Genomic DNA, 13,958 nt, shown 5'->3' on the forward strand with positions numbered 1-13,958 from the left:
TCAGGGGAAACTGGCTTTGTGACATGCTTGTCAATCAAAATTTGCATTCCTGTTTTCAAATCAAAGTACATGCGTTCAATTTCTTCTCTTGCCGCGTCATGTTCACCTTCGACTGATTGTAGTTCAATGCTGTCTTGAACTTCTTCTAATTTTAGCCAAACCTTGTTTAAATGCTCCAAGCGAGTCTTGATTGTTAGAATGTTGCTTGATGCTTCATCGTAAGTATCAACATACGAAGCTATACGTTTGAGTTTGCGCTTGCATGCATTTCTCTCTTTGATAAGACGCTGAATGTCGGCCATGGTTCCAAGGTAAGGAAAATACAAGGAAGAAAATGTAAATTGAACCAGACTTACTCACCGATTTGCTTCTTTGATGCTAGCGTAGAAAGTCAATCCCTCCCCCACGACGGTGGTGAAGAAACAGAGAATCCATCATTCTACGACGAAACAAGAGTTCCTGAAACAGCTGATTCCACCGTACCGTGACGATTAATGCTACTGTAATCGCAACTTAGTTCAAGGTCACTGCAAAATGCGTTCAAACAATGTTCGTTACGAAAGCGCGGAAAACCTGTATGCGTACAAACGAAAAACACTGTTTGTTCTGTAACACTGTCACAATTAGCACTGTCACAACCGATGATCACTGACCTGCACGAAACAATCTGTCACTATATCCGGAATGCGGAGGACCATAAATGTATGCAGATACCTTCCAGGTAACACCACGAAAGAAACTAGCATCTCTGGGTATGACGCCATATTGAATACCTTACCATAGGGCTGGAACAACGGATACAGCAACAAATTCGCATATGATACAAGTCCTTTAATTCACTTGGTATTATATAATAATTAAATACGTTTGCACACTGAAGAAATACAAAAAAGCCCACATCCGATAGGCTAGCTGAAAAATGTTCTCCCGCTGCCGCGAGACGACATGCACCATGCCTCTGTGCTCGAATATGACGCCCCCAGAATTCCGCGTTCTTGCAAAAAGCTCCCAGCGGGAGTAAAATATAAAACAAATGAGGAGCGGAAAGCAATACTATTTACAATCTTCAACAAGAAGAAAGATTGAACCTAAAACTACTAGTATATTAAGTATTAGGTTCATTTTTTGCCGTTTTATGTTTTAAAACATTCTTAGTGTGCTCTAAAATTTAAAAAACATTTATTTTGTTATTTGTGTACCCTGTCGTTCTGTTGCGACTCTACACTTAATTGAAATATAGATTCTACGTATTAACGATAGAAATAAAAAAATGAATAAATAATTTTCTTAACCCACTACTATAATTAACTACACTTTCTATAGAAGCTAAATTTATGTAATTCGTTATAAAAATTTACGTTTAGCATGAATTTTTAATATGTTGTCAATCAATTATTTTTGAAGGTTGGTAATCTCATTCTGTATACTCGAATTTTATGCATTCTGCAAAGTTTGTAATTCTATGCATAGTTTCCTGACACGTTCGTCCAATATGACAAGTTCGCCACTATTGTCTGGCACCTCTTAACCACGTATATCCGAAAATACCGTTAGGTATGATTATAGCTGGGTATTTCTATATACTTTGGTGAGGCTAAGAATAAAATAAATAATTCGAAATTCGATTAAAAGATAAAGCACTTTGTTATATTCATCAATCATTTCAGCAAACAACAACATATCGCGTTATACTTGTTGTTAGAATTAATGTCAGAATTTTTGATTCTGTACAAAGTTGGCCCCCACGTAGACGTAGCTGCATCCGAAGGGTAAATGCTAATCTGCAGTTTTCCTTCAACAGGAAATTTGTATAAATTCTCAATATTAATAAATATATATATTTTTTTACTTCTATCGTCATCTACTTCGTATCAAAAGCCGTTCAAATGCACAATTACTCCATTCAATTGATGATTCATTTTTCTAATCACATCCATGTTCAATGAAGTTTCCAACGGCTGAACAATATTATGCTTCTTAAACACATAATCGTTCATTGCCATCATATTGCTATTTTTATCATATTTATAAATATCACATACTCACATATTATCTTCTCTGTAGAAACACATGTATACATATTCATATATTTATAACAAAGCTGAATATTTTTTGGTCGATAACCTGAGCATCAAGCACAATAAAAATCTGAAAAAATAATCACAAATCGATGATGAAAGTCAGCATGCAGAGAGTATACACCTGCCTCTATATTCTATAATTTTAAAAGGAAATAATATATTGATAAAAATTCAATATACACTCATCAGAACACGTCAAGCATTTACCAGATTATGTTGTGTTAAGGTTGAACCAATAGCATTTTATTTCATGTGAAATTCAGAATAGAAAATACAACTAAAACGTACACTTCTCTGTAACTTGAAACCCAGTATGAAAAGAGAAAAAGCTCCATATGTGACTAAACCAAACAAAGTAAGGAATCTCATCAGTTAGAACATCACAAATGAAATACAGTATGATAGACAGTTTCACATGAGTCAATATTGTGTTGGTCTTCAATGAACACTGAGGCACTCTTGAATGCGACGGGGCATGCTCAGTATCGAATCATTCAGTATTTCTTGAGGCAAACGGTCCCATTCCTCGTTGGCAGACCTTTTAAGGCCTGAATAGTTAGTGGGGGATGTTGACGGTTGGAAATTGTTTGAAACGCTCTATACAGTTCATGCCCGGGGAAGACGCTGGCCAGTCCATTCTGCGGATTCCACGTCCCTCCAGGTATCAATTCACATCTGCTGCACGATATGGACGAGCGTTACCGTCCTGTAGAGTAAACCCATCTCCCTCTGTCTCTGCAAAACCTTGTACTATGCTCGGAGAATGTTGTGTTCGTACACTGCGGCAGTCATATTTCCTTGAATGTAAACCGGTGGTGTACGGCGGCCGAACATGTTACCTGCCCAGAATGGTGCTGAACCTTTAAGCTGTTGGTGACGTTCTAATGTTAATGATTCATTATATGCCCTCCATATGCGCACATAGTTGTTATCAAGGTGTAAACCAATTCGCACTTCACCAGTGAACAACTTTCTGTAACATTGATAGATCCACGTCTGATGTGTTCTAGTCCATTAAACGCGTGCCACCCTGTGATGTCGTCGAATTGGGGGAGTCTTGATGGGTCTTCTCGAATGCAGTCCCCAATCTTAGATTGTAATCCACACAGTTTGGGAACTTACATAAACGCCTGAGGCGTCTCGAAGCTCGTGATCCAGAGTAGTAGCTGTGCATGTATGGTATCTACGAACACGTTGGTATCACGTGAACAATGTTGGCAACGTCAACTTCTCTCATGTTCTGTTCCATCAACGTCATGATTTTGATGCGATCTGACATAGACACCGTTTGACGAGGCATTTTGGTGCACACAGACAAGCTTTCTCGGACGCGAGGAACACTGACACGATTCCTTCGAAGTCACCTCAGCGGTAGCGTACTGGATGTGTTGCACAGTCGCGAGTCGAATATCCCTACCTGTGCAGAAAAAGAAGAAGGCAGGGTTGCCATGATTGAAACATGATTTCAACAACGTACCTACTATCTGCATGTAAATGAAACATCAAAATTCGGCGTTGGTGGGTAAACTGCAAATATGCTTAACTTTTTTGATGAGTGTATAAATGCAAGAGTTAAGCGAAAAAAATACAAGATTCTATAAATATTTCGGTATCAAAGCATGAGCATACTTGTAGATTGTAAGATGTCGATGTATCAGTTACATCACACACCAAGACAATCAACTTATTACTTTCAAGTAAAATTTGTAGAATGTAAACTTACACCTTTTTGTCTCGAAAACTTTCAATAAATATACATGTTCTCCTTTTTGCATGCTTTTCAGAAATTATACAATCGAATAGATGATTTTAAAGTCTCATAAACCTTTTTTCATAATTCTATGAGAATTGCATGTAATACAGTTCAATACTGCAGAGTAAAATAGATTCTCAGAAAACAAATGTGATTTTGAAGTCTCGATTTTTTTTTACATTTTTTTATAAGAATCGCATGTCAGTATTTCAAGTCCATTATAATAGTTCCAGAAAAACTAGGTATACAGTTTAATAGTGCATCGTAAAAATACAGGGTGATTTTTTTAAAACTCATGGTTTTCTTTGTTGTGTAAAATTTGTAAATGTAGTATTATTTCCATGCGGTTTGTGGCAAATGAATAAGGAAGGATGGGAGATTTATTGGAGTATGTTTACCGGTTTATATGCATCCCGGGTAATATCGCCCACGCCTCAACAAAAACAGCAAATATTCACCAGTGTACCCTACAATAACATTGAAGTATTGGATTTTTGCTAAACTTAATTAATGAAAATGAAAATGAGTTCTATTTTTTGTATTCACTCAAACATAAATAAAACATAAAAATTATGGCACAGACATATGACATAACATCTCACCTTTAAAGAAGGTGCTGAAAGTGTCGACCTCCTTCCTGTAAACAAAGTCGAACACGCCGTTCCATGTTAAGGGCTGTCTGACATAGTGTAGTGATTCTGCGCTAATGTTCGCAATTTCAGTGATAATGTTCTGCTTCAACATTTCCAGGGATGTTTGTGTATACACGTCCCTTTAGGAAGCCCCACAGAAAGAAGTCAAGTGAAGTTAAGTCTGGAGGCCACAATCCCTTTGAAATAACCCTATTCGCAAAGATAATTTCAATCAGTGCCATACTGTCAGGCGATGTATGGCATGTAGCACCATCCTGTTGAAAAAAACCCTGTGTGAGTTCAATGTCGTCCAAACTTTCAACAAATTCCATGAATATTGCCCTGTACCGCTCTGTGTTCACTGTTTCATTGAAGAAGATTGGACCCACTATACGTGATGCTGAGACAGCGCACCAAACCCCAACTTTCTGTGAGTGCAACGGAATTTCGATTACACTATGTGGATTTTCAGCTGCCCATATCCATGTATTCTGAGAATTAACATACCCAGAGAGATGAAACCAGGCTTCATCCGTAAACCACGTTATTTTCAGAATATCAGGATTACGCACAATAAACATTAAAAACCAATTACAGTAATCTACACGTTTAACTTTATCTGGATCCTTCAATTCTTGAACAGCTGTAATTTTGTACACCCTTAGTTTCGCAGTTTTCGCTGCCTTTTGACATGTTGAATAGCTATAGCAGGTTTCCTGTGACAAACGACGGAGAGATTTCTTGGGCGACCTCAAGAGTCGAGCACTGACATCTTCCACAATACCTGCCCGCGGGGTCCGATGCTTCCCTGTCTCACTCAGAAGCGATCCTGTTTCTTCCAATTTCTTCACTAGCGACAATATTGTGTTCCTGTCCGGGGAAGAACGTGAGGAAAATTTGTTTCTAAATGCCCTTTGCGTAGCAACAACAGAATCAGTTTTCCAAAAACTTTTCACACGTTCCTGCAAGGAGTACATCATTCTTACTGTGTGTCCTGATCACAATAACGCAACTTTTCAGCACAACAATTACGCAAAAGCACACAACTTTCCAGCACAACAATATAACAGCTCAGTTTCCTGGTTATTGTTGACAATGACAACGGTGCTATCTACAGGAGGAAACTTAAACCTCCGCACTGCATCCAAACCCCCAGACCATATAGATGCGAAAGGTACACTGGTGAATATTTGCTGTTTTTGTTGAGGCGTGGGCGATATTACCCGGGATGCATATAAACCGGTAAACATACTCCAATAAATCTCCCATCCTTCCTTATTCATTTGCAACAAACCGCATAGAAATAATACTTCATTTACAAATTTTACACAACAAAGAAAACCATGAGTTTTAAAAAAATCACCCGTTATAATCTCAGAGAAAATTTTCAAAGTCTCATAAACTTTGTTTCAAATTTTTATAGGAATTGCATGTAATTATAATATGTCTTTTCTAATTTATTGAATATTGAACAAAAAATATATAATCTCATAGAAAATAGTGATTATGAAGTTCAAGCTTATTTTTTTTATTCAAGTTTCAAGTCCATTTGCAATGCAGTAAAAATGGTTGATTTTGTAATTGCTTTTGATTAAATGCACTGGTATCTAAAACGAGCTTATGTAAGTTGCAATATATATATATATTAAAATTATTCTGTACTACTTTTTAAAAGCCAAATATATTTGTTAATGTTGAATTTCTACAAGAATACAAAAATTGGCAAATTACTTCTGCAAGATCCATATTTAATTATAAATTAATTGAAACAACGAAGTCGTTTGTATCAACAGTCAGACAACCAGTAGCCAAAACAATTGCCTTTCAAGCCCAGTAGTAAATATACGTACTCATAATGTCTATAATATTGTGACAAAATGAACCCTCTATGATAAATAACATGCCACAGCACAGAAAATATTATTCTTATTATGCAACTCACTCAACAGAATATCCTTTCAAATCTTGTAATAAATATAATTCCAATATCAACACATGTAGTATGTTTTACATGGCTTCCAAAATAAGATACCAATGTTCAATATAAAATAGAAACTGAAAGCTAACAGCACAAAAAAATACCTCGACCACAACAGAGGTACAGAAAATATATGTGTAGTAATTTCATCGGATGTTCAGTTCATATGTTTAGCAAACCCAAATCGTGCTCAAAATCGTGACATTTTTTCCATCCCTTTGCCTCTGTAGATTAACCAACAAAATTTGTTGCATTGGCAGTGTACGAACTCTGTGTCAACGTGATAGTTCTACTCCACCCAATGGCGTATACCGAGTGTCAAATGCGAATGATGAATCCCTAAAATCATTCGATGGGCTGTGTTCGAAGTGTCACATTCGAATGATGAATGCTAACCCATTAATTTGTGTGACGGTTTTACTGATAAAATTCTGTTCTGTGAGAAATTGCTTTTAAGACAGGGTTGAACATCATATTGTAGGCCATCGCTGTGCAAAAATAGAATTGTTCTCGCACACACTTTGCAGGTAACATCATTTTACGCTGTATGAATAGAATCATCGCTTTGGCCTACACTGTTCACAAAAATACAAACATATTTCACACAGTGCAACATTTTAGAATTTTATACAAGGCATTTTACACCATCTGTTTCAGTTATGTACTAGAAATAACAACATTTTTAAACATATCTACGCAATAAAAAAAATAAAATATTTATTTTATTTTTGTACATTTTTTTTAGAAATTCGTATAATTTGATGTGATGCAACTTAACAGCATCTTCCCATATATACACACAGACACTCACTCTCAGCTAATCGCAATGATACATAACGCGTGACTACACGGAAATATCCCCTCTCTCGTCTCAACTTCACGATAATCATGACATCTTCTTCGCAAAAGTCGAAAATCAAGAAAATGGTAAGGATGGTTTCGTCGCGCCTATGAAATTGATCAGATTCGAACATGATCGTGAGAAATTATGTGAGGCAACTGAAGAACACCCTCCAATTGGGATACAAGATTCCAATATATCGGTACAAAAGGTGTGTATTTTATGATCATAGTTTGAAAATACGCCATAAGAAAGCTATTTAAGCTATCTTTTTTGAAAACGTTATCTGAGAAATATCGTTTACCACTACTCACAGTGCACGTTTCATGTCTGTATAGCTTTTTGTGCAAAGGTTCAAAATTTGGATGTGTGACTTTTCGGCCACTCTGTATTTATGACCACAACAGTCACGATTAAAATATTTGTTGACATGTACATTGTAAGACATTATTTCACTCACTGTCTGCCATCAATTTCTTATTTAAAACGTTGGTTATTAGCCAAGGTTTGAACCCCAACCAGGACGAAAATGAGTGCCTATTTTCTCCAAGATTATTCGTAATTTCTCTGATATTTCTCCAAGGATCATGGAAAACGTATGTTCTATCCTGGATTCTTTCTTTCTTGCTTTTAGCTTAGATACTACTCTCGGGTAGAGTGAATGAAAAACATATGGAAGAAAGTATAAGTTTATCAACATTAAAAAATAAAGTTTTGGTACTTTAATCTTTATTACTCTTCAGAAAGAATTTCGTAATCTGCAATATAATTTGCATGTTTTGCTTTTCAAATTTATAATGGCTTCATATTATTTTCTTACATTCCATATGTATCTATTGTGCACTATGAAACACTGAAATTATGACTAATTATATTTGCAGTCCACCAAATCTTTACATACATTTTGTTGGTTAGTATAAACAATGTAGTCGTCCTGAATCTGTTGGTGAACAAAGTGCAGTGTTTACAATACATAGAAATAAGTATTTTGGGGGGGGGGGATTAGAGTGAAGAGGAAAGGAAAGGAGCGCAGTTCAGTTGGGAGTAAAAGACAGGAGAGGCGATAGATACTAGAAGCGGAACGGATCAGGGTGAAGACAAGAGTAGAAGCACTAGAGTTGAGAACTGAAGGATATATGAGATAGGGGCTGAAAGAAGGGGTGGGGTACTCCTTAAATATTGTAAGAGTGTCACTAATCGACGCGTTTTTCCAATAAGAAACACTAAAATACATATTAACATATAATCAAACCTGTGTCTCCCACGTGTCCGTTAGACCCGCTACCGGTTGGATCACCGTGGCTGTTTTTTAAAAGCTGGTTTAATGATACAGAAATATAAAAATAGACAATCAACATTGTGCAAGAACTGGATTTTCGGTGTGTGTACAGTTTTTGAGGCAACAACCTAAAAATTATTTAAAATTATTATTAATATGTTATATGTTCTTAATTTTTGAATTCTATGTATTCGAAGCGTATGTAAGTGCACTTTACACATCAAGAACATGTAATTATTCGTTAATACCCAACTCTCCATACTCGCAACTACAGATTACCTGTTGTATATGCTGCGGAAGAGAAGTAAACGAGGGAGCCTCTTCTTCAAGAAACATTTGTTTTCAAAGGCATGCCGAATCTTCCTACGACGGGAAGATGCATCTGTTTTTGACACTTGGCTACAACATCGGAGAGGCAAGCGAATGCAGAGAAAGTATGCAATCTCCACCACAGATATTAAACTGCATCCGACGAAGAAACTAGCTGTTCCTCCCAGGGAAGCTAAAAGAGAAAACAGTGAATTTAAAGTTGTAATTTGTTTGTTTCCTAATGTTATTTGCTACAAATTTATGAGAAATACCTGGAGAGGGATTATGTATTATTCTCTTGCTGACAATCGCGGTTACACCTGCCGATCTGCATGTACCACTACTAGGCGAGAAACACTGTGGTGAAATATTTACATTATTTTTAATAATATGAAGTCAGAAACTATATTCAACCAACATATTAATAGAGAACAAAAAGGAAAACACAAGTATGAGGAAAAATTTAAGAGAATACTTGCGATTCGGCATGTTAAAATAGGAATCAGATAAACTTTTGTGAGGTTGGAAACACTGTACTCGCTCCTAGTACACCTGAAGAAAATGACTGTCAAGTTTGAACACAATTGGACAAAATTACTAATAGCTTATGCCAATAAAATATAACAACACCTTGCAAAGTACTTTGCAATGAGCAAAAATTAAGAAATCTTGCAATTTTCAGCGAAAATGTATTCGTCGCATAGAAAAGCGGTAGCTTGAGCAATCAACAACACGCACGTTTCAAATCATTTGCTTCAAGCGATGTTGTGGAGTATTAGTAAAGTACTTGCCTCACAAATATTATTTTGCAAAAAAATTAAGGGTCGCAGGTTCAGATCAAAAGCTATCCAATTTTTACTATTTTTTTGGTAAGTATCACATACATTGAGCATGGAGTTTAGATTATAAGTTGAATACTTTATTTTAGAATGTTCCCAAAAAATAATTCGGTGTTGAATTCGACTAATGTTTCCAGCAGCTCAATGTATTTGTTTCTTCTTTCTCGCACTAACATTCATCAATTTGGATCGAAAAATATCTTAATTGTTGTATTCCAACTGCTAGTATTTGGTCAAACAAGGAATTTGCTGACTACGGCTTGGAAGTTCATGAAGAATCATCTTCGTTTCTGAGCCTACACAATAAGTGGCAGTCTCGCCTGTAAAGCGTGAGTGAGTAGACGTCGTGCGCGCTGCTCCTGCATAAGGGGTTACTCTCCATTCGTATGGCAACTTTTGTGTCCTGTTGAATAGAACAAGTTAGTAGAATGGTGCTTTGGCGAATTAATACCCTGGAATTAAACTTTCGAAATGTTGCAACTTGACTTTCGACCTTAGACTTTCGATTCGTCCGACTGCACACCGGAGCCAGATCCGGAGATAACCCCGGACTATAAAACATACACCCGACTAATCACAAAACGACTACAACAATTGGCGGAGGAATTAATAGGACCACCAAAATTCATCTTTCGAGCGCATGGTGCAATCTTTGAACCGTTAAATGCATTAAGAGATGTAGTGGCACTTCAACAACAACAAGTTGGATCAAAAGCAGCAATCTTGGCCTTGGGCGTGACACGATTAAGCACGATTATTTATTTGCGTTGTTAAGGAAAGTAGGATTAGGAGAAAAAGTCGCATCAACTATTCAGTTGCTTTACACAAATGCAAGAGTACGCCTTAATGTTAATGGGACACTGTCAACGTCCTTCCCACTGAAACGGCGTTGTGCGATCGGTGCTTGGAATGCATCGGCCAGGAAGTTGCCAGTGACAAAAGTGGAAGCAAACACTGTTCTGAATCTAAGTGGCTTGTTCCTCCTGGGATTGATGATCATAATGACATTGATTATTTCGGGTGTGGAACAGAATCCCGGTCCATACACTACTGATGATATTATCCAAAAGTTGCAATCGATTGAAGGAAAACTTGACAATATGGCTCGAACAACATCAAACGTCCAAGATAACGTAAGGTTGTTAACAATGGAACTACGAGAATTAAAGGTAGAAAACGCCATGTTAAAGGAAAAATTGCAGTTTTGTGAGTACAAATTAGACGATCTCTAAATCCGATCGAGGAGAGATAATTTGATATTTAGAGGGTTCAACGAAATGCAAGGTGAAACGTGGGAATGCTCGGAACGTCTAGTGCGGGATGCTTTGAGGGACCTATTGGAAATAGACACCGGTGATTTCGATATAGATAGAGCTCACAGGCTAGGGACTGGGTCTAAGAGACCAATAATAGTTAAATTTTCTAACTATAAACTCAAGCAGTTGATTCTTGCAAGGGCTCGCTTATTTAGAGGAACAGGAATTAGTGTGCATGAGGATTTTTCAAGGGCCGTGCGCGAAACCCGGAGGGAATTGGCAAACTATTTGCAACAGGCAAGAGAACAGAACCTATATGCAGTCATGAGGTTTGATAAGTTGCTGATAGAAGGCACATCGTACACTTTAAGTTATTTGAGTGAAAATGGACTTCCGTGTGCAGCGAGTGACGTAATAAGTGAAAGTGCTGCCAATTCTCAAACTTCAAATCATTTAGTTAATGACAAGTGTGTCGTCTCTCCTAGTGCCGGTCGAAATACTGAACATCTCCGCACCCGTTGAATCACCTACAGAGCCAGCATCATCATCATCACAGCACTTTGGTGATCAGCATCCACCCTCTTACCCCAAGAAAGCTCTAACCAAGAATAGGAAATCATACAGTGAAGCAACAAGGAAAGTAGACGCACCACAATCAGCGATGCAGAACGGCGCCCGCAGGTATGCAGAAGGAATCGAAGACAGAAGAGTGTTCAATCCTCCCCCTCCCTCAACGAGACACAATAATTTACCCCCGAGGTACAATAGAAGATATCCCTCCACGTACCAGGCTAGAGGTCAGCAAACCCGGTGACAAAGAGATCTCACCAAAAATAACGGTCAAGTAAGTACAGGCAACTCCAAATGTATTTCAGAAGAACTTGACACTTCGTTGTTTCAATTATGTTACCAAAATGTTAGGGGTCTCCGAACCAAAACAAGAGAATTTTATACGAATGTCCTTTGTAATAGCTTTAGTGCAATAATGATAACTGAAAGTTGGTTAGCAGATTCCCACGAGAATAGTGAACTTTTTTATTAAAGATATGTTGTATATAGGGGGGACCGAAGCAAAAAAGTGTCTGGTAAAACAATAGGTGGTGGTGTGATCATTGCAGTGAAATCAAACGTCAAGAGTGCATTAAAAGATTCGCCGTGTTTACATCCGAATATAGACTGCATTTTGATTAAACTCTAGTTAAAAGGATTAGGAACTGTAAATATTTGCGTTGTGCACATCGCACCTGGTAGTACTAACCAACTAACTAACTCTCTAGCCTTCTTAAACCCGATTGATCATGGCTGCAGCAACAGAGGCCCTCCATCTTTCCCTATCTTGAGCAAGATCTATATACTCTTTTCCATCCCTACCGATTTCCCTTAAGTACATCTCGACGTTGTCCCTCCATCTTCGTCTTGGCCTTCCTACAGGTCTCTTACCATCAGGTTTCCCAACAAGAATCCTGTAAACTCCTCTTCCCTCTCCCATTCGTGCCACATGGCCTGCCCACCTAAGTCTTCTTGATTTCATTATGCTAATAATATCTGGACATGAATACAAACTATGTAGTTCTAAATTACGTAACCTTCTCCACTCACCTGTCTCCTCATCCCTTTTAGGTCCAAAGATTTTCCTAAGGATTTTATTTTCAAATACTCTCAATTTATGTTCCTCTTTCAATGTAAGGGACCAAGTTTCACATCCATATAATACTACAGGCAAAGTTACTGTTTTGTATATTTTAACTTTTAGTTTCTTAGATATTAAACGAGAAGACAAAAGTTTATGATGAGAGAAGTAACATGCATTTCCTGAATTAAGCCTACTTTTTATTTCCTCTTTAATATAATTTTCATTTGTTAATATTACTCCTAAGTATTTGAATTTGGAAACTGGTTCAAACGAGTTGTTATCAATAATTAGATTTTGATTATTACCTAACACTTGGTTTCGGCCTGTAAGCATATATTTAGTTTTCTCTTTGTTAACTTCCAAACCTATCTCTCTAGCAGTTTTCAAAAATATTTTAGCATTCTTAATTGTATTCACATCATCCCCAGTAAGTTTACGTCATCTGCATATGCTAACAACTGAGTCACACCATTTAATTTTAGTCCTTCTTTAGTTTCTTTTACCTTCCTAACAGCATAATCTAAGGCAAAATTAAAGAGCAATGGAGATAATGCATCTCCTTATTTTAATCCATCATGAATTGTAAATTTGTCAGACATATTAATACCCACACGAATTTTACTTTCTGTTTCACTGGTGTATATTTTTATCATACTAACAAAATTCTTAGGTATTCCAAACTCTACTAATATATTATATAATTTATCTCTTTTGACCGAATCATATGCTTTTTTGAAATCAATGAATAGCTGATGGACATTTTGATTATATTCCCATTTTTTTTCAAGTGTCTGTCTGATGTGAAAAAATTGATCTGTAGTTGTTCTGTTACGTTTAAATCCACATTGATAATCACCTATAATTTCATTAGCATATGGGGTTAGTCTTGTTAAAATAATGTTAGACAATATTTTGTATGTTGTTGAGAGTAGAGAAATTCCACGGTAATTATTGCAGTTCATTTATCACCTTTTTTAAACACAGGAACAATTATGGATTCTTTCCACTGTTGAGGGATTTCTTCTTTATTCCATATTAAACAAATTAATTTATGAATTTGACATATTAATGAATTTCCACCATATTTAATTAACTCAGCTGGTATTACATCAATGAAAGGTGCTTTGTTATTCTTTAGCCTTTTAATAGCATCTTTAACTTCAGTCAAGTTAGGTTCTGGAACTAAAGGTTCTGCTGTGTATACTTCATTTACTTCTGATTTATCTCCTACATGGACATTTAAAAGGTCATTAAAGTAGTTCTTCCATCTATTTAGAATATCTCTTGGGTCAGCTAGAAAATCACCGTCTTTATATTTTATCAAGTTTACTTTAGGTTGCCACCCCTTTCTAAACTC

This window comes from Lepisma saccharinum, unplaced genomic scaffold (assembly GCF_977018435.1).
Source record: "Lepisma saccharinum unplaced genomic scaffold, izLepSacc3.1 HAP1_SCAFFOLD_144, whole genome shotgun sequence".
Classification (NCBI taxonomy): Eukaryota; Metazoa; Arthropoda; class Insecta; order Zygentoma; family Lepismatidae; genus Lepisma; species Lepisma saccharinum.